Below are 21,952 nucleotides of genomic sequence, written 5' to 3'. Positions count from 1 at the left end.
GTACACCAACATGCCATTACATTATACACCTCTTTAAAAGTGCTTAAAAAATGTGCATTTCTTACTGCTTTCATAAATAATTCCCCCAAATCTAACTTGATCCAGCCAGCTGGCTGCATTCCATGGCTGAATAGGGGAATCCAAGGCTGCCTTCACTTTGCACAGCAAACAGCAGTTAGGTTGACCTGTCAGTTGACTGCAGCATATCTTTCTCTGTGTGAAGGCAGGGGAGCTGTGATTGGCTACCCACACACAACAGAAGCTTTGGTTGGCTACCCCTGATTCCTACTGTGTTTCTGGGCTGAGACTGGTACAAGGTGGCCGTCACTATGGGGAGCTCCAGTATAAGTGTCATGTAAGAGATGGAGTGGCTCCTCTTGTACTTGTCATTTTACACAGTGCATGTGCATAGAACATGTGCATAGAACATGATTGCCTTTTCCAAAAGCAAAGCCCAGACTTCTAGTATCTTTATCATTTGCAGTACAGGGGATTTCTTTAATGTTATAAAACATTTGAGATGCTCATTGTTCCCTGACCTGTATGAGTCGGCCTTTTGCCTTTTGCCTTTACATGGTCACAGAACATCAGTCAGTGAGGCTCACAGTGGGCAAAACCGCAATAACTCATGGCAAACAATTCAACTTTGCAGGATGCATTTTATTGATTCCTGAATGTGCCTTTTTGGAAGCTGCCACATTGGTTGCTGTGATATCTCTATGTGTAAAATGTTTCCCACAGACTTGAGGGAACTGGCATCTAGTGGGCAGTTGAAAACAGTGCCATCTTGGCTAAATGACTCGCATAGATATGATCAAGGAATCTCTGAAACATGGGGATAACAGAGTTTTTCTAAACAAGGAGAACATGCTTTAAAGGGGTGGTTCATGTTTAAGTTACATTTTAGGATGTTATATAATGGCCAATTTTAAGTAATGTTTCAGTTGGGCGCTGTATAAATAAATGACGATGATGATCTTTATTATTTATAAAACTTTAGTTATTTGCCTTTTTCTTCTGACTTTTTCCAGCATTCAAATAGGGGTCACTGATCCCATCCAAAATAAAATGCTCAGTAAGGCTACAAATTTATTTCTATTACTACTTTTTATTACTCCTCTTTTTATTCAGACCCTATCTTATTCATATTCCAATCTCTTATTCAAATCAATGCTTGTTGCTAGGGTAATTTTGACCCTAGCAACCAGATTGCTGAAATTGCAAACTGAGAGCTGCTGAATAAAAAAACTAAATAAATCAAAAATCACAAATAATAAAAAATGAAAACCAATTGCAAATTGTCTCAGACTACATCATATTAAAAGTTATCTCAAACAACTCCTTTAAGCAGAAAATTGGTTTGTATAACAGAAACACCGTGTGAGATACAACTTTGATGGCCTCACTGAGAAGTGTTACTTTATCTCACCATCCAAACTATCTGACAGTTCCAGCCCCATTCTTGTGACACCATTTTGGGTTACTATACACACCATCCCTCACTTACGACCCCTCATTGCTTTCTTGCATTAGTCACATAACAAAAGGCAGCAGTCCCAGTGGCTGCAGGGGGCACAGAGTATAAGAAATCCAATGAGAGTTCAGATTTTTATATTTTTAGATATAAATCTAAAACCCTTTACCACCCCAAGGTTTTAGTGACCTAAGAGCTTCCAAATAGAGCCCCGACTCTGTTTATACCATTTGGTAGTACTGCTTGAAAATGCAGAATGATCTGGAATTAATAGGACCCAGCATCAGAGGTTGATTTTTTTGTTTGGAGAGGCTAAAGTTGACCATATACTGGCTAACTTAAAGGGAACTGGCACATTATACTCAGTGGGAGACAGTGGGTCCTGGCACATTTGCCAGAACCTACAGATTGCCAGTCCGGGCCTGCTCAGAGGTATATGCCCTCGGGCCTTGGGCAGAGTAGACTTTCGTAAATGTAAAATGACACAGGGACGAGGATTGTACTTATGAGACAACAGGAGTCAGTTTAGCTGCAGTTTAGCAAGAATGTCTAACAAGAATGTTAGCACTACTAACAAATATAAGGGAGGGTGATCTGAAGGAGTATCGGTATCAACACCAGGAAGAAGAAAGTGACGCGGCAGTGATAGTGCAAGTGAAGAAACGAAACTGAGCGATAAAACCAGTTACATTCCTGCCAGAATGGTCTGCGGAGGCTAACTAGGCGCATGCAGGTGTTCTCTCACATCGAAACTGTGCTGTGCGGCCTATTATGGGGGGCGGGGGCGCCAGGCACGTACCTGCTTTGTCGTCTACCCCATGTCCGGTCCCGTATCTCCCTGGCCGCTGCTGGAATTTCAGTGAGTAAATGCGCTTCTGCACAGTTTCCGTCTCTCCCCAGCCACTGCTTCTGCGTGCTTCGAATGTAGTTTTGCGCATGCGCAATCGAGCGTGATAGCCGGCGCTGGCCAGGTTGCCTAGGGCGCCTGGCCGGGTTGGCCCGACTCTGGCGTGCTCTTAGCTTCCCTGCTGCAGCAGCAGCTTATTACCACCATTTAGGCTTTAACTACTTATAATATTAGGACGGATTGGCATCTTAATGTGTCATGTTTGTGTTAGAAAACGTCATAGTCCTATGCAGCAGCAGCTTATTACCACCATTTAGGCTTTAACGACTTATAATATTAGGACGGATTGGCATCTTAATGTGTCATGTTTGTGTTAGGAAACGTCATAGTCCTATGCAGATATATGTATATAGACCTGCTGAATTAATCTTATATAATAAATGGGTGACAGGATATATATATATTTCAGTATCTGTTCCATATTGCTGCCTGTCTTAAAAGAGAACACTTGAATAGATTCTAATATAAGGGCCCATATTTACTAATGCGTTTGTATTTGTCCCATTATCATATCTGACATATTGGCCAACATCCTTCATTGTAAAAAAAAGTTTGTGGTAATTTGCATTATCCATGGGTATTGTTTGCTCTCATGGGAAAATGGATGTACTTTGCATTTCTGTTGTACTCCCATGGCATTAAGGTAAACGTGGCCCTCTGCCACTTTAATTGGAACAAAGTTGGAGCATGAAGCTAGTCCACCAGTAGGTCAGATTTAGTTTAATGTGATAGTGACCACATATATTTATTTTTACCTGTCTAGCTAATCTAGTGACTACAAATAAGCTTAGTGATGTGCCCTGAACATTTACTTTCAAGTACATTAGAACTTGCATTGAGTGACTTAATTTGATTATAGGAATATCTGCTGCAGCATGCCATACAGGTGCATATGCATACTGGGTATCTTCATATGTTGCTTAATGTAGAGTTCCATGTTATAGAAATGGCCCAAAGGCAACAAGAGCAGACTGAGGCATCAAACCAAAGTACACCAAGGTTTAAAACTGGGCCTGTCCTCCTACAGCAGCAACCATGCCAAGAAAACAACCTCTATCAGCTAGACAAGCACTCTTGGCTGAGCTTTAGAACTAATAGTACTACTTTACTACTTTTGCTCCTCAGCAATAATTTTTTTTATATTATCTAATTATCAAATGTTTAATCGAACCGTATACAATGCAAAGCATCATTAGTGCTTATCCCACATGGTACATCAAAGCCTTAAAGGAGAAGGAAAGCTTCAAAAGCAGTTTATTGCCAATATGTTAGCCACACTAGTGCAAGCTATAACACTATATTTATTCTGCAGAATGCTTTACCATTACTATTGTAATCTCCATAATGTCATTGCTTGTTCCAGCCGTATCCTTCACCATGATGCCGTCCCTTCACCCATCTCGGCCAGTGGTTTCCAAACTCCCAAAACTGGGGAAGCCGGTTCTTGCAGAGAATAATCGACCCGACAAGGTGAGCCTGGTGATGTTCCTGCTATAGTTCTATGCTTTATTGTGCTATCTACTTAGTTATTATTGGGGTGCTGGAGTTTCTTACCAACATTTGTGTGTACACTCTCCATACAGGGCCACGGACTGAATAGTAATATAAGCAATAAAAGTACTAATAATGACGACCACAGATTGTTTTTGGGCTGCTGCAGTTAGTGACCCCTGGCAATCAGGTAGTATTTTAGTTGCAGGCTTGAAAGAAGCAGAATAAGATGGCTAATAATACAAAAACCAGTAAAAAATTAAGACCAATTGAAAAGTTGCTTACAATAGATCATTATAGGGGTTGCTCACCTCTAAAGTAAGATTTAGTGATGAAGAGGGTGATATTCTGAAACAATTTGTAATTGGTTTTAATTTTTTTATGGGTTTTTGTTATTTAGCAGCTCTCCGGTCAGCAATTTCAGCAAACTGGTTGCTAGGGTCCAAATTACCCTAGCAACCATCCATTTTGGATGAGACTGGAATATGAATAGGAGAGGCCTGAATAGAAATGATGAGTAATGAAAAGTAGCAATAATAATGCCATTGTAACCTTAAAGAGCATTTGTTTTTAGATGGGATCAGTTAGTTATTATTAGGTGGCTGTGCTGCCTTGTTAAAGCACACACATACACATCTTCACCCAGTTCCTGTTTTACTCTGTAACATCTGTATGAAAGGACTTCATAGGAAGAGATTGTGCGGCATTTTCCCAAATTTAGAATGAAAAAAATTACTGGCCATGCCCGGTGGGGATTTAGCTTTCAGGTTTCCAGCTTGCAGGGTTTTATTTAAAACACATATATCCTTGCTGGGTGTTGTGCTACAACCTAAGGGTACGGGCAGGGGAGTATCTATCAGCTAAGAGAGTTGGATGTGGTACAGCAAATAAGAATACAGGTATAGGATCCGTTGTCTGGAAACCCATTATCCAGAAAGCTCCGAATTACAGGATATACATAGACTACCATTTTAATCAAATAATTCTAATTTTTAAAAACAATTCTCTTTTTCTCTGTAATAATAAAACAGTACATTGTACTTGATCCAAACGAAGATATAAGTAATCCTTATTGGAAGCAAAACCAGCCTATTGTGTTTATTTACTGTTTACTTGATTTTCTAGTAGACTTATGGAAAGATCTCTTATCCGGAAAACCCCAGGTCCCGAGCATTCTGGATAACAGGTCCCATACCTGTACAGGTTTTCCAGCAATAGACTGCTGATCAGCAGCATGTTATTGTTCGGTGCAATAAATGCAATAAAATAGTGGCCCTCTTTTCCTTGAGTTCCTTTGTTTGGGACCTCTGAGCAACTGCCTGTCCTGACCTTTTTATTTTATTTTATTTTAGTAATCAAGCACAGTAGGATATAAGTACCAGTCACAGCTCTGCCTTAACACAGGGAAAAAGCTTTATCCATCAGTACCCAATCCTTAAATAAAGACACGGACAACTGTTCTGAGTTGAATCTGTGATGGTCACAGCTTTATTGTATTTCAGTAATGAGTGTCCCAAAAGAAACCACAAAGGGCTGTTTGATCCCAAGGAAGGCAAAAAACCTCTATGAAGCTTGGGCCTATCTGCTTCGCTAGAGGAAAAAATTCCTTCCTGACTCCTTAACGGCAATCGGAATTACTCCCAGGATCAATATGCCCTATTCAGCTTTACCAAAATACATGTATGACTGTATGTCAGTAAGGGGATGTGTGTCTGTGTGGTGCATGTATGGCTACCTGTTTGGAAATGTAGGAATACATGGGTGCCTGTAAGGGTGGTTGTATGGATATGTAGGAATGTATGGGTGCCTGTAAGGGTGCTTGTATGGATATGTAGGAATGTATGGGTGCATGTAAGGGTGGTTGTATGGATATGTAGGAATGTATGGGTGCATATGAGGGTGGTTGTATGGATATGTAGGAATGTATGGGTGCATGTGAGGGTGGTTGTATGGATATGTAGGAATGTATGGGTGCATGTGAGGGTGGTAGTATGGATATGTGGGAATGTATGGGTGCCTGTAAGGGTGGTTGTATGGATATGTGGGAATGTATGGGTGCATGTGAGGGTGGTAGTATGGATATGTGGGAATGTATGGGTGCATGTATTGCAAACGTACCCCTTGATGATAGATGGAAAGGCCAGATCCCTGGGCCATTTCCAAGGGGTCAGAACCCTGTTCCTGCCTGGATGTTTCTGCCTCACCACCTTCGGGTTCTTTCTGGGAGGCGCTTGTCTCTGTCTCCTCTGCTGTTCTTCTTGGAAACACTGCTGGAAGCAGCATGTGTAAAAAGCTCTGCCTGGATGATATCAGAGCGATGATCTTCCCGACACACTCTTCCATTATGTGGTCTGGGTATTCAGCAGGATCCACGTTTATTGGTTTGCCTGAAGGGTAGAATTTTGTGGCTACTTTCAGGCAGCACAGAGCCATCATGGAGGGTGCATAAGTATAAAACTCATGATGGTGGGTCAGGCTCAGTGCTGCGATGCCTCTAGCAGCCGTCAGGGCAATGGCTTCTTTTGTCTGCTTGACAGCTACAGGCTTCTTCTGGCTGGCTACTCTCTGGAGGGTGAAATGCTCCAAGAAGTCATCGATGGTCGGTGCCGCCAGTTCAAAAAGCAATCTGCAAATGATGACTCGCTCCAGTTGGTTAATTTCCTTCTTTGTAAAGGTGTCATCAAAGAGTATTAGGCAATTCCATAGGCTGAATTGCTGTTTCTCCACTAACTTGTAGGCTATATTGAAGCAAGTGGCTCCTACTCTGTTCAGGTCGGTGGTCTTGATGGGAGCAGTGCAGGCAAGAAACCGCTCCAGAAGGTTGACAGTCAAGCACAGAGACCTAAAGTCCAACTTCAGGCGTCTGTGCATGAAGACAAGCAGGCTGGTGAACTCATACCATGACGCCAAGGTGATTTCTGGCTGACTTTGTAGAAAGTTCAAAGCCATAAATCTCTCTTCAAGGCTCTTGTTGTACATGTAGGCGTCTTCCCCATACTCCTTGAAGGTCTCTAGGCCAATGCCTATGTGAGCTAAGGTGTTCCAAGGCTCATTTTGAAGTGCTGGGTCCCCAGCTGAAGGGTGGTATGTCCCACGTTGATCACCCTGGTGCCTCACCCTTTTGGGATTATGGCAGCACCCAGGGGAAACAAGTTGTTCTTCTTCGTCGATCTGTCGTCTTCGCTTCCTGAAAATCTCCATGCTCACAATCTCTCTAGTTTTTCGCTATATCTCTCTCTCTCTCTCTCTCTCTCTCTCTCTCTCTCTCTCTCCTCTCCAACTGTCTCGTAAGACTGTTGGTACTAAGCATCTGTTACTCCTAAGTCACCTCTGCTGTGCTCTAATTGGCTGGGCCAGCACGCACTCTGATTGGTTGGGCCGGCGAAAACTGTTAGGTGCCTATGTCCAGTGCAAAGCCATACCTTGTGTTTGTCATTATCCACTATTTCTTTTATTAAAGTGTTTTGTGAGATACAGAAAATGGTACGACTAACTAACTGCCTAAAGTTCCCCTAACTTGACATGATAGCTCTCATCATGTATGTATTTGCTATGTAGCTGAGTGCAAACTATTGGTTTTAAAGGGGACCTGTAGTGTCAAGTACACCAACATGCCATTACATTATACACCTCTTTAAAAGTGCTTAAAAAATGTGCATTTCTTACTGCTTTCATAAATAATTCCCCCAAATCTAACTTGATCCAGCCAGCTGGCTGCATTCCATGGCTGAATAGGGGAATCCAAGGCTGCCTTCACTTTGCACAGCAAACAGCAGTTAGGTTGACCTGTCAGTTGACTGCAGCATATCTTTCTCTGTGTGAAGGCAGGGGAGCTGTGATTGGCTACCCACACACAACAGAAGCTTTGGTTGGCTACCCCTGATTCCTACTGTGTTTCTGGGCTGAGACTGGTACAAGGTGGCCGTCACTATGGGGAGCTCCAGTATAAGTGTCATGTAAGAGATGGAGTGGCTCCTCTTGTACTTGTCATTTTACACAGTGCATGTGCATAGAACATGTGCATAGAACATGATTGCCTTTTCCAAAAGCAAAGCCCAGACTTCTAGTATCTTTATCATTTGCAGTACAGGGGATTTCTTTAATGTTATAAAACATTTGAGATGCTCATTGTTCCCTGACCTGTATGAGTCGGCCTTTTGCCTTTTGCCTTTACATGGTCACAGAACATCAGTCAGTGAGGCTCACAGTGGGCAAAACCGCAATAACTCATGGCAAACAATTCAACTTTGCAGGATGCATTTTATTGATTCCTGAATGTGCCTTTTTGGAAGCTGCCACATTGGTTGCTGTGATATCTCTATGTGTAAAATGTTTCCCACAGACTTGAGGGAACTGGCATCTAGTGGGCAGTTGAAAACAGTGCCATCTTGGCTAAATGACTCGCATAGATATGATCAAGGAATCTCTGAAACATGGGGATAACAGAGTTTTTCTAAACAAGGAGAACATGCTTTAAAGGGGTGGTTCATGTTTAAGTTACATTTTAGGATGTTATATAATGGCCAATTTTAAGTAATGTTTCAGTTGGGCGCTGTATAAATAAATGACGATGATGATCTTTATTATTTATAAAACTTTAGTTATTTGCCTTTTTCTTCTGACTTTTTCCAGCATTCAAATAGGGGTCACTGATCCCATCCAAAAATAAAATGCTCAGTAAGGCTACAAATTTATTTCTATTACTACTTTTTATTACTCCTCTTTTTATTCAGACCCTATCTTATTCATATTCCAATCTCTTATTCAAATCAATGCTTGTTGCTAGGGTAATTTTGACCCTAGCAACCAGATTGCTGAAATTGCAAACTGAGAGCTGCTGAATAAAAAAACTAAATAAATCAAAAATCACAAATAATAAAAAATGAAAACCAATTGCAAATTGTCTCAGACTACATCATATTAAAAGTTATCTCAAACAACTCCTTTAAGCAGAAAATTGGTTTGTATAACAGAAACACCGTGTGAGATACAACTTTGATGGCCTCACTGAGAAGTGTTACTTTATCTCACCATCCAAACTATCTGACAGTTCCAGCCCCATTCTTGTGACACCATTTTGGGTTACTATACACACCATCCCTCACTTACGACCCCTCATTGCTTTCTTGCATTAGTCACATAACAAAAGGCAGCAGTCCCAGTGGCTGCAGGGGGCACAGAGTATAAGAAATCCAATGAGAGTTCAGATTTTTATATTTTTAGATATAAATCTAAAACCCTTTACCACCCCAAGGTTTTAGTGACCTAAGAGCTTCCAAATAGAGCCCCGACTCTGTTTATACCATTTGGTAGTACTGCTTGAAAATGCAGAATGATCTGGAATTAATAGGACCCAGCATCAGAGGTTGATTTTTTTGTTTGGAGAGGCTAAAGTTGACCATGTACTGGCTAACTTAAAGGGAACTGGCACATTATACTCAGTGGGAGACAGTGGGTCCTGACACATTATACTCAGTGGGAGACAGTGGGTCCTGGCACATTATACACAGTGGGTCCTGGCACAATATACTCAGTGGGAGACAGTGGGTCCTGGCACATTATACTCGGTGGGAGACAGTGGGTCCTGGCACATTATACTCAGTGGGAGACAGTGGGTCCTGGCACATTATACGCAGTGGGAGACAGTGATTCCTGGCACATTATACTCAGTGGGAGATGGTGGGTCCTGGCACAATATACTCAGTGGGAGACAATGGGTCCTGGCACATTATACTCAGCGGGAGACAGTGGGTCCTGGCACATTATACTCAGCGGGAGACAGTGGCTACTGGCACATTATACACAGTGCGTCCTGGCACATTATACTCAGTGGGTCCAGGCACAAAACGGAGCAAAAAAAATAAAAAATAAGAAAAAGAACCTAAAAAAACCTTTAATACTTATTCAAGCTGGTGGAGAAACTGCTGTGTCTAGTACCTGTGAGTGGAATGAAAGTTGCAAACATTGTGTTCCTACTTCTTCATATCAGTCTCCCTTCTGCCATGCTGCCTTCAGTCCGTAAAATTTTCCTAGCACCCTAGCCACCAATTTCCCATCCCTAGATGAAGACCGCAGAGGTGAATTACCACTTGGGTCCCCATAATGGTAGCAGAGATGCCGCAGGGTACTTACCTTTCACTGAACTCCGCGTTGGAACTTTAGCTGCTCACTAACTCTAATTTAGCTGTCACTCCTATAGTGACCTAATACAGTTTCTAAATTGACACTTGCTTGCTCATATACTGAGGTCTACCTCCAATTCAGGCCCTACCGGCAACACACCACCTCCTCCAGTGAGTGTACCAGAAAGAGGCAGAACACATAAGGGCATTTATACCATCTGGGCAACTACTTCCCCTCCCCTCTGGGAAAAAGGACCCAGCCTAGCTGGCCAACCCAATCCCTGGGGCATAAAAAACCTTTAGGGTGGAGGGAGACAGGGCAACTTTCTCCTTGAAATTTTAGTTAGTACAGTAATATAATACTGCAAACTAGACTCAATTGTGTATGTTATTCTGACATAGTAAGTTACCGTCCTCATAAGCCGTCAGATGATATTGCGTACCATGGCCAACTTTACAGATATCTGACTGAATTGTCTATAGCACCCCCCACACACACTTGGCCAAACCCCATTTTGGAACCAGGAACCACTGAAAGAGAAGTCAAGAGATAAAATATTAATAAATCCAAAGTGTTAAAAGCACAAAAACCTCTTTGTGGCAAATGGACAGATATTGTTCAATATGTTAATCTGTTGGTGACGGTCCAGTAATATTGTTCTGAACATTCAGGCAGATCTGTGGGATGGGGGGTTTAATTGAATGCCCTATTTAAGGACACAGGCCAAACATCCCCATACAAAACATTATATAACATTTTTTTAATTTTGTCATTTTAATAGCTTTGCAGAGAAAGTTCAACAGTCAAGAGATTTCTTCCCAATTGGTGGATGAAGACTAAAATTATGACATTAGAAAGTATCATCTTTAGCTTTTTTAACTATGAAAATAAACATTGTTTTCTCCCAACCACCAAACCAGTCTGGATAATAGATATTGATTCTAGAGTTTAATAACAAATTAAGACCTACATTTTTAAATATTGTGGGAATTTACAAACAAAAATGCAAATTTAGGTATCCCAAGATAATTGTTAATTTACACTCTGACCACATAATTATCCTGATGACACCCTTTCAATATTAATGCAGTAGCATATAGGACATTTTGGTTGTTAAATGCCCACTGCTTATCTTAGGTTACTCAACATTGTTAGGAAGCACCAGGAGTAGCTGTACGCCCACAATTATTGCCTAAAATGCCACAGGTACAGGTCACTTCTCATTTATTTTAATGCAAAGTGATGTGTGGTGGGAAACCAGGGTTTTGATTGCTGCTACAAGTAGTGTTGATCAAGACACATAGTATACCATTACTCTTAAGGCAAAGCTAGAGGACTTATCCTTCCAAAGACTTGTAGGAAGACATATGGGTTTATGTAGTAAAAGTTGCTAATTTTGTACCAGGTCTAGTATCGCACAGCAAGTAATCAAAAGCTTGTTTTTAAACTGGTGACCAGAAAATGGTACCTGCTAATTGGTTACAATGGGTTAGCAGACCTTATGCTCACAATTTTCACAGGGAATGTGACTAGTTTTTATTATTTTAATATATTTTAATTTTAATATTGAATTTTAATAAAATGGCATTTTTCCACTGTTCATTTACATAGTTATATTGTCCCCTTTAGAAAAGCTTGATATCAAAGCCCGGCACATGGAGTTATCTGACAAAGTGATGGTAAATATTTCTCACTTTTTATTCTGTGATATGATACTATGGAGGCCGTCTCACTAGATCCATCAGTATACTGTCTTCTATATGATCATCCTGCGCCCACAGAGAATGGGGCAATCTGAAGACGTCACTGGCTCCTCCGTCCAAACCATTGCTCTGAAATAAACTCTCAGTGTGAGCGTGGATACAGGGGCAATATTAATTTAAACATACTTGCACTATTATGCCTAATATTACCATTTTACTATTGGTGCACAACACTTATGTACCCAAGCACCTGTATAAAGTAGGTGGGCAATTTATGTATTTATAAACCCATTTACTCGCCTTTACACATTGCATATAGTATATAATTTACAGTAATACATATTCAAGGCTTGGGCTATATATGAGTATTTGGATATTCCAGATGGACTTTTCCGCTCCTATACACTATTTACCTGGGACTTTGTCACCCAGGTACCCCTTCTATCTGGTAAGTGTTACTTTCAAATAATTTCAAATAAGTTGCTGTATATACCTATAGAAGACTACACTCTGGGATATTATTTACCATACATCTCCCCATGCGACAAACCCAGGGTTTTAACACCTGGGTTTAACTATTAAATGTCAACCTCTGGTCTATCCAATGTTATACTGTGTACATATATTCATTTTGTGTTTAACACTATACTGTATATATACTTTATACCAGGGGCCGGCGTCCAATTCGGCGCTCCTCGGCAGCCCAACGTAGGAGTGTCTGTGGCTGGCTTCTGGGCTCGGCCCGGCGGTTGGGGATCCCTGCTTTATACAACTCCTTTGTTAAGGGAATTATTTTCAATACAGCCCTTTCCTTTCTTTTTCCAGGTTGTCTATATACACCCTACATTATTTATTGTGTCCTCATCGAGCGCCTATTGCGATCTTAAACTCAGTAACTGTATTAATGTAAAATTTCAATGGTCTTCATGTATATACTGAATACCGAGGTCTCTATTTATTATTTCAGAATTTGATATATTTCTATTACTGAGACATAACTTTATACTTTTTTCTTAATTACATTTCCAAGTTTAGCATATTCTTTTCCTACTGAATATCCTACTGAATATCTGTTTCTGAGTTTTTTGTGATAACAAAAAACTCTCATTTGAGAGATGAAACAATCAAAGTATTTCATAAACAGGTTGAAAGAGAACTTACCAAATTAAAATTTTCTACCAGTAAGAATTGAATTGCTTCAGAATGACCAAGACATTGTTATTCGACCGGCGGATAAAGGAGGTGCCATGGTAGTTATGAATTGTACTGATTATGTGAGTGAAGCCCTACGCCAGTAAAATGACACAATCACTTACACTCACTTAAATAGTAATCCCAGAAATTTTTCCAACTAGTAGACCAGGCAAAAGAAAAGTGTCTTATTACATCTGAAACTGAAAGCTATTTAAAAGTGCAAACACCAGTGTGTCCCATTTTTTACCATTTGCCCAAAATTCACAAGCCAGAACGTCCCCCATTAGGGAGACCAATCATTGCAGGAATGGGATCTTTAGGAGAAGCTCTCTCTTAACTTGTAGATTATTTCTTGCAGCCCTTGGTTTTGATGCTTCCTGGATATCTGAAAGATAGTTCACATTTGATCTCTCAATTACAAGGCTGTCATTGGGAGCCTTCTTATATGTGGATTGCAATTGATGTATCTTCCTTGTATTCTTGTATTCCACACTCTTTGGGTATTGAAGCTGTTGCTTACCATGTAGATAAGTACAGTTTTACAGTTGAAAGAATTTTTTCTGACAGCAATACTACTTACTCGTAACATTTTCTTATTCAACAATGTTTTCTATGAACAAAAAAGTGGTATAGCCATGGGCGCAAAATTTGCTCCTTCTTTTGCCAATTTATACATGGGGTGGTGGGAGGAGCACTATATTTTAACCTATGAGAACCCCTTTAAAAATACAAACCTGGCCCTATAGAGGATGGTCCTTTAATGAAAAAAAACTCTGATACTGTTACTTCTATACTTACTTACAGTTCACAGTGCCAAGAAATCGTTAATGTGATTAAAAGAAATCTTACAGTATTGAAAACAGACCCTGTTTTGGATGATTTTTTAAAGAAGGGTTGCCGCTTGGTGTCGAGAAGGGCAAAAACTTTGAGGAATTCACTGTCACCCAGTAAAATTAGTAATGCCCAAAAATCCATCTGGTTAGAACAAGGGATTATTTAGGTGCAGACTGAAGAGATGCATTACATGTAACTTTATGACAATAAGGGATACCTTTTCTTCATATATTACATGTAAATCATACAAAATGAATCAACACATAAATTGTAATACACACCATGTTGTCTACCTCATCTCTTGCCATAGATGTGGTATACAATATGTTGGACAAACAACCAGAACTCTGAAAGAAAGGGCTAGAGAACATATTAATAACGTTTAAAATAAAATTGAAACAAATGTAGCCACACATTTTTCTAATTGTGTTTCTGAAGATTTAAAATATTTTTCTATAATGAGCATCCAAAGATTAATGCCAGACAATAGAGGAGGGGACAGAACAAAAAATTTGCATATAGGGGTTGGTTTAAATGGAGAACCACTCATAATGTTCATAATTTTTCTATTTTATGAAAGTCATATTTTTTTGTCTGTAATTTAGGGTGGTTTAACCCTTCCTCTGCCAGTACAGCAAGGGTCTACCTGAAAGAATGTGTCCCATGTAAAATATTTTCTACCAGTAAATGCGACTGTCCAAGTCCAAGTTTGGTAATAAAAAGAACAGCCCTGTGGTCCAGCACACAGCAATCAAATATGCTAAAAAATGGGTGGGGGCAGTGACCAACAAAAAGCACTCAAACCATCTTTGTAGATTTGAAGAAATCCCACATTGAGCATATTTATCAATAATAAATATATATAATACACAAAATCCATGAATATCCTGTAAATCATATCCTTAAAGGGTGATTAATGATGTCATCAGTTATAATGGCCACTATAATTTCTGTCATGTGGCTCACTTAAACTTGTGTACTATAATAAATAAAATACCCCCTGTTGTAAAATATGAGGATATTAGAAGTCACCTTGGAGTTCCATAACCTATGAACCTTAGACCTCATGCATTTACACCAATACATTAAAAAACTAAGATACAGCAAATTCCACTGACCACCAGTATTCTGACTTATTAACACATTATTTAATTGAACTATTTATATGAATTACTTATTATAGAGTAACATCAGCTGTATATATTGGGAACTATTTACTGAATTATTTGGACATCTCCTATATAAACTAGTGGAATGACTAGTTATTGGCCCCACAGCAAGATCCTAAACTTCCTAAACTTTGGGAACAAAAACATTTTCCATAAACATATAGTGCAGCTGCTTATTGGTCAGAGTCCCACAGGGCCCCCTATGGTTCCTATTCCCCCCCCCCCGACAGTGCACGTTCTGTTTCCTCTATAATTACCCTTCTGTTTCTATCATAAGTAGTACTCAGGAAGAACTTATATTCGGGTTTTGAACTTGGGTCTATGGCTTTCTTTTATTTTGAATTTTCACATTAAAACACGGTGTGATAATGTTATTCACCATTGACGTTACTAAGCAGCCATAGAAACGGACATCTTGAAGATGAAGAGGAGCACTGGCCCCCTCTACCAATAGGAAGAAAATGTATTAAAACAAAATCACTCAATAGTGGCACTATTGATTATCATGGGTGGGGGATCCCTAAGCAAAGCATCTACTTGTGACCTCAAGCAAATTGAGATGGGGCTAAGATGCCCTCTGTATAATACAATTATTATGCTTTTTATCTAACAGGCTGTAGCTCGGAGAATTGAGGGGTTTGTTTATATTAAGGTTAGAAATTTGATTTGTTTTGATTGTGCTTGTTTGGCACAGGAAGAAAAATGTGCCTTTACTCTTACTTATGTCCTGTTTAGTGAAATAAATCACACAAAAAAATTTCTTACAACAAAAATAGGCAAACAGTATGCATTATTCGGTATAAGCCTCATTCATTATGTTGACAAGGGATAGTACTGAAGTTAACCCTGCTACTTATGCTGCCGTTTAGATGGTGCCATGATGCAAGATGTCTCAAGAGTCAAGTAACTATAGTGACATTATACAAAGGTTGCTAACAATAACAACTTCATAGAACAGTATCCTATGCATTTTTAGAATATTTTAGTTTACTGTCTGGAAATATGAGATCAGTTTCAAGCAGTGGCATATTGTATTAAATGGGCATGCACCAAAACCAGGATTCAGCCAGGATTCTGACATTTTCAGCAGGTTTTGGATTTGGCCATATTCAAATGCCTCGTTGAATCGAATCTGAATCCGACGTCGTGGCAATCACTTCTCATCACACCAATAAGGATTTTTTTTTCTTGTTGACCCTTCCTTACCCTCATTTGAATTTAAAAATTAGGGCTTGAATTTGTTTCAGCACTGAGCCAATTCCCAAAAGAGTGGATTTGGTACATCCCCAATATAAAATCAAGTTGCTCAATAAACAGCTTTGTCGTTATAAGGAAGAGTATGGATTGAATCTGAGAATTCTAAGTAATGAGCATAAGTGGATAAAATCAGGAAATGGGAATTTATCATAAAAATTAATTGTAACTGCTCAATGAAATGCATTGTATAGGGCATTGCTGTCCATCTTAGATATGGAGGGCAAGATACAGTCACACCTAGATGCTGGCAGGTCAAACACTTTCATACCACCTCAAGAGAGCACTCATAAAGACACACAAGGGTTTTGTAATATACTGGACAAGAGTGGAATATTTATATTTAATGAATTCATGTGCTGCTCCCTTGTTGCTCCCTTGTTTGCTCAGCTATACAGACTGGAATTACTTGCTGGGTGGAAAAATCACTTATAATGGATATCTGCAGGGCTGTGGTACAAAGGTCTATATAACATGGGGGGGGATCTATGGGGGGATCTGATATAGGAAATAGCGTAACATACAAAAGATGTGGAAAATTGATAAGGCAAGTATAGAAGATTTTGGGGGATTACCACTGGTAAAATAATTCACAATGGTTTTGATTATAAAAATTTTGCTTAGGCTTTATGAATGAAGGAACCAATCCATTCATTGAGGGGTCTCCGATTTATATACACTTTTAATTAATGAAATGCATATTCATCTCCAGATATAATGGACAGTCTTGTATTTCTGTGTTTTTACATTTTTTATTCTACTTATAATTTATTAATTCTATCACTTGATAGGCTGAATGTAGTGCAATGGGACTGCATAATTGGACTGTATGTGGAAACTATCCTCCGAAGAGACCCATTCACACTGCATATCATATTGCTCTGGATATGCTGCCCTTTAGTTATCAACTTTTGGGGCATATGTTAATTCCATGCATCATGGGGCATACCTTAATTATATGCAAAATTCATTGACTGAAAACGGCACTGTTTTGCATCAACAAAAATTGGAGTACAGTAAAGATATGTACTGTATGTACCATGTTAATTAGTGCAACCAACGTTGTAGCACCTGGTTGTCATAGAGGTAACTATTTCATTGACTATTCAGTTAGTAGCAAATGGCAACATTATAGGCACAATACCTCTTAAGTTTAGGGCTCCCAGAGTATTTTGGGTACTCACTGAATGTCATGCAACTGGAAGGAAGGGTCAGGTTTGAGGACTTAATATATAAATTGCACATAATATAAAATATGCAGGGCATACACAACTGTGAGAATTCTTGGAAAAATAAATCATCATGGATGAAAAAAACTGTAATTTTGCTGATTTTTGAACTTTTCACATTGCCATTACTATTGGCTGCAATGGGAAGCTCTGTAAGCAGCCAATGGTCAGCAGTGTGAATTTTCTGGATAAAAGATCTTTCCATAATTTGGATCACTATACCATAATTCTACTTAAAATAATTAAACATTAAATAAACCCAATAGGATTATTTTGCCACCAATATGGATTTGTGCAGTTTAGTACAACTTACTGTTTTTTTATTACAGAGAAAAATTTGAATTGAAATCCTTGAAAGAAACTTGAATGTCAGGAAGGCTATTAACATTTTCTGCGATTGACTTCTACATGAACTCGGCAGGTTTTATGTGGCATACTATCGAATTTGAGTTGTTCCCAGGTCGAGGTATGATAAATTTGAGTTTGGATTATTCCCAACTCGAATTTCTAAGTTTAGTCAAAGATCCAACTCGAAAATTCGAATTTGAATTTACCATTCAAACCTTAATAAATCTGCTCCCTAGTCTCAAAATAGTGTCTCCAGTGATCTCACAGTAATTTTTCTAGTGTTTTCTATAACAAAAGCTTGTCCAAAACTTACCTGGTGAATATAATGAAAAAACAACAATAGTTGTGAGTCCCTCCAAAAAAATTACTCAAGGGTTATTAAAAGTACAAAAGCATTTATTAGGACAAAATGAATGGAGGCCTAACGCATTTTGTGCCGGTTGGGTAAGTGCCCCCAACAGGCACAAAATGCGTTGGGCCTCCATTCATTATGTCCTTACAAATGCATTTGTACTTTTAATTACCCTTGACTAATTTTTATGGAGGGACTCACAATTGTTGTTTTTTCATGGATATGCACCCGTGGACTAGGGTGAATTATGAGTAAATCCTCCTTCCTATATTTTTTGTTTGCATATACTATTGAAATTTAATTTACTGTGGTAGTGCCCATACTGACTTCTGGCGCCTATCCTTTTTGTTATTGTGAATATAATACCTTTCTGGATCCTGTACATACTCCCCATCAGGGTTCACCTAAACTGAAAGGGTACTGTTCCATATCTTCTGGTTTGCCTAGGCTGATGTTGCCCCATTGTAGAGCAATTTCCATCAACTCTCTTACTTGCACCATACAACCATGCCACGCCAGTTAGATAAAGTGCTTCTTATATGAAATGATTTTTAGCATTGTGCCCAAATATCAGATGCTATGGTGGGACCTTGTAGGCTTGGTGTGACACTGGTCCTACTGGTGCTAACAAGAAATATAAATGAAAAAAGTAGATTCTACACAACAACCCTTAATTTGCTATCTTAAATGAAATACTAATATGCAAAAGGGTTTTAGAACAATTACAGAATTGCAGCTGTATTGCAAACAGTATTGTAATACTGTATACTGAACAAGGGAAATGCATTAGATAGATGAATTTCTTTATCATAAAAGTACAAAAAAAAACAGGAAATTATAGGCAATACACTTTTTTTTCCTACTTAGCAAACAATTCTATTTTTGGAGATCAAAATTATAGTGTTGTAAAGGTATAAGCCCAGTGGTCCCAAATTGCTATGTAAATTAGTGTAAAAATCACAGCTGCACCCCACATCAAGAATAGCTCTTGTTCTTAACCATTTTACTGCTGAATGTAAGTGTTGCTGGTGAGAAAGACTTATGTATATACAGTATGTGTAGGGCTGTGTGTGGACAGCTGAACAATATAAAGATTATCACAAAAAAACTATTATTTTTAAAAGATAACGTCTAGGAGCCTTTTATTACTTTTGTGACGTGGAGAGCTATTTATTTAAGGTCGAATTGTAATAGTTTTAAAGGTTTTTTGAAACCAGGATTAAACTCTTATTTCGCTAAAACCACAAATGTCATGAAAGTTATTAAAAGATCTAAATACAAAAAGTATGACCAAGAAAACTCGCTGAACGATGAGCCAAAAAATACAAATAACTCTAAAACCTCAAAAATTAGAATTTTTGAAAAAAAAAGGTCCAATCGGATGAATGCAGCTCCTCTTGATTTCTATAGGATCTTGACAACTTTTACTTGGTGAAATTTTGTATTAGAGTTTTTTGTGCTTTTTACACTGAATAGATTTTTAGAGATTTAAAAAAAAATACAAATTTTTTGAGAAATATACGATTCGTGAAAAAAATTGAAATGCGGATTTTATTTATTCGGCCCCACAGTGTGGATATTGTATATATGGCAATTCCCCAAGGGGAGAATAAACCACCTACATCAAGTGGGGCATTTTGAAGCATAAAACATTTTCTGTTTGTGAAAACTGAAAGCAAACTGGCCTAATAAGGTAGGCATTGTCTCTGTCATCATCATTATTCATTTATTTATATAGCACCGGCAAGTTACAAAGCTCTTTGCAATTATATTATAATAAATGGGAGACTAAAATAAATTAACAAACAAGGGTTTCAAAATGAAACAATAGGATTACAGGTCCCAACTCGCGAACAACAAGACCTCAAGTTCCAAACATGGTCTTGTTTGTGTGATATTTGACAAGTTACTGTATTTTTGTGTCAAAACATACTTATGGGAGTGAACTATCAAACTACACAATGGCCTGCAACTTCTGTTTTTGCAATAGTTGTGCCGTCCGAGTCTCCTCTACATTTGGGTGTCTAAGCCAATTGGAAGAACTTGGTTGTGCGTTGAAGGAGGAATCTGCAAAACAATCCTTCCAACAAGAAAAAGGTAATAATAATCATAATCATGCCTTCTTAATATGAATTTGATTTCTCAGATAGAAAATCATATCTTTGGAATTAGTTCTAAAGTGCCGTTTTTTGTCTCCAGAGGACAAAATCATGACAAATACCTATAGCAATTTATATAACACTGTCCTTTGCTCTGGATGCTGATTTATATGACCAGTGCGAGTATAATGACTGACTTCATGTTTTTTTTTTAATTGTATAGCAGTGTTGCTGTGCTTAATTATCTAATAATCTCATAAAAGCCTACATATTCTTTGGTTAATTGATTCTGTTAGCTAGCCATGAATTTCCTTTCTGTATGTAAACCTTTCTTTCCTGCCTTTAATTGTTCAATATATATATTTTTTAAATATATTGTATTGTTTTTTCATAACAACTATTTTACAGTAGCTAAATATTTAAAGATATTGCAGATATAACTGGAACATTATGTCACACTCAAATAAAGCCCTCACAATTTTATAAAATTACAGCCACAATAAAAAATATACTGTTTCGTGTGACATACGGTACTAATAATGGTTGAAAGGTGCTAAACATATGTTATGGATGTAATTAAAAAGCACAAATAAAAATAACATATGATACACATGCTAGACTCAACCAGAAGCATATGGCATAGAATACAATAGCTCCGTTCCCCTGTCACACTTGGTTCCTGACACCTCTATAATAATACATCTGAGATCTCAAAAGTAATCCGACACTAAGCTTCAGTACAGCATTTAATGAAGAATCAAGTCATCACAAAGCCTCCATTCAGTGTGCAGCAATCAGAATAAAAAGTAGATCCTGTGTATACATAGATTTTGTGATATATATACAGTATATATACTGTATTTGTTAGAAATATGTATAAAGGATATGTATGATCAAAATGAAAAACCTAAACATTATATTTTACCAAATGCATTAAAGATAAACAAAAAACATAAATATCATTCTTGCTGAGAAAAATAACACAGTGCCTTTTGCCACAACTGCCTAGCAAAATCTTAGTTGCCTGTTGTGGGGAATTTTTGTTTATTGTTTTTAAATGGGTGGTTTACCTTTTTGTTAACTTTTAGTATGGTAAGCAACTTTTCAACTGGTCTTCATTATTTGTTTTTTTATAGTTTTTTTTAATTATTTGCCTTCTTCTACAAAGCCTCTGTAAGGCTACAAAAGTGTTGTTTTTGTGACTTTTTATTACTTAGTGCTGGAATTGGGGACGGATGCACAGGGATGCCATCCCTTCACTTTTTTATTTCTGTGAAATAGCCTCCCCTCATTGGGGATCCCGGAAGTTTATTTTGCTCCTCTCTACTTCTGCATGCAAATAAAATGCAGAGGTAAAATAAAATATAGTTAAATATATAGAAGATAAAAGGAGATAAAAGATGGTTGGAAGAGAAATAGAGAAGAGTTATAGAAATGTTTAACAGATAATGAAGGTGGAGGCATCACAGAGGGTTATAGAGAAAAGGAGAGAAGAAAACAACAGGGGAAACAAAAAGAGAAAATGGAGGTATTAATCAGCATCAGATTAAGGAATAGTGAGAGCATGATATATATGAAATAATTTTGGATAATCTAGAATATGATGGGGTTGTTATGACACAATACACAGGCAAGGAGCTGTGTTTGCAGAAGCTGAATTGTCAGCCAAGAAAAGTCATATGCACAATTTCCATTTGGGGTCCCACAGGTCACATCCTAAATCTACGCATACTGGGCATTAAACTGTGCATTAGAAGGAATTCTCAAAATTAAAA

The sequence above is a fragment of the Xenopus laevis genome, chromosome 6L (assembly GCF_017654675.1).
Source record: "Xenopus laevis strain J_2021 chromosome 6L, Xenopus_laevis_v10.1, whole genome shotgun sequence".
NCBI lineage: Eukaryota > Metazoa > Chordata > Amphibia > Anura > Pipidae > Xenopus > Xenopus laevis.
The sequence above is the reverse complement of the archived record's forward strand: the minus strand, read 5'-3'. Positions refer to the sequence as shown.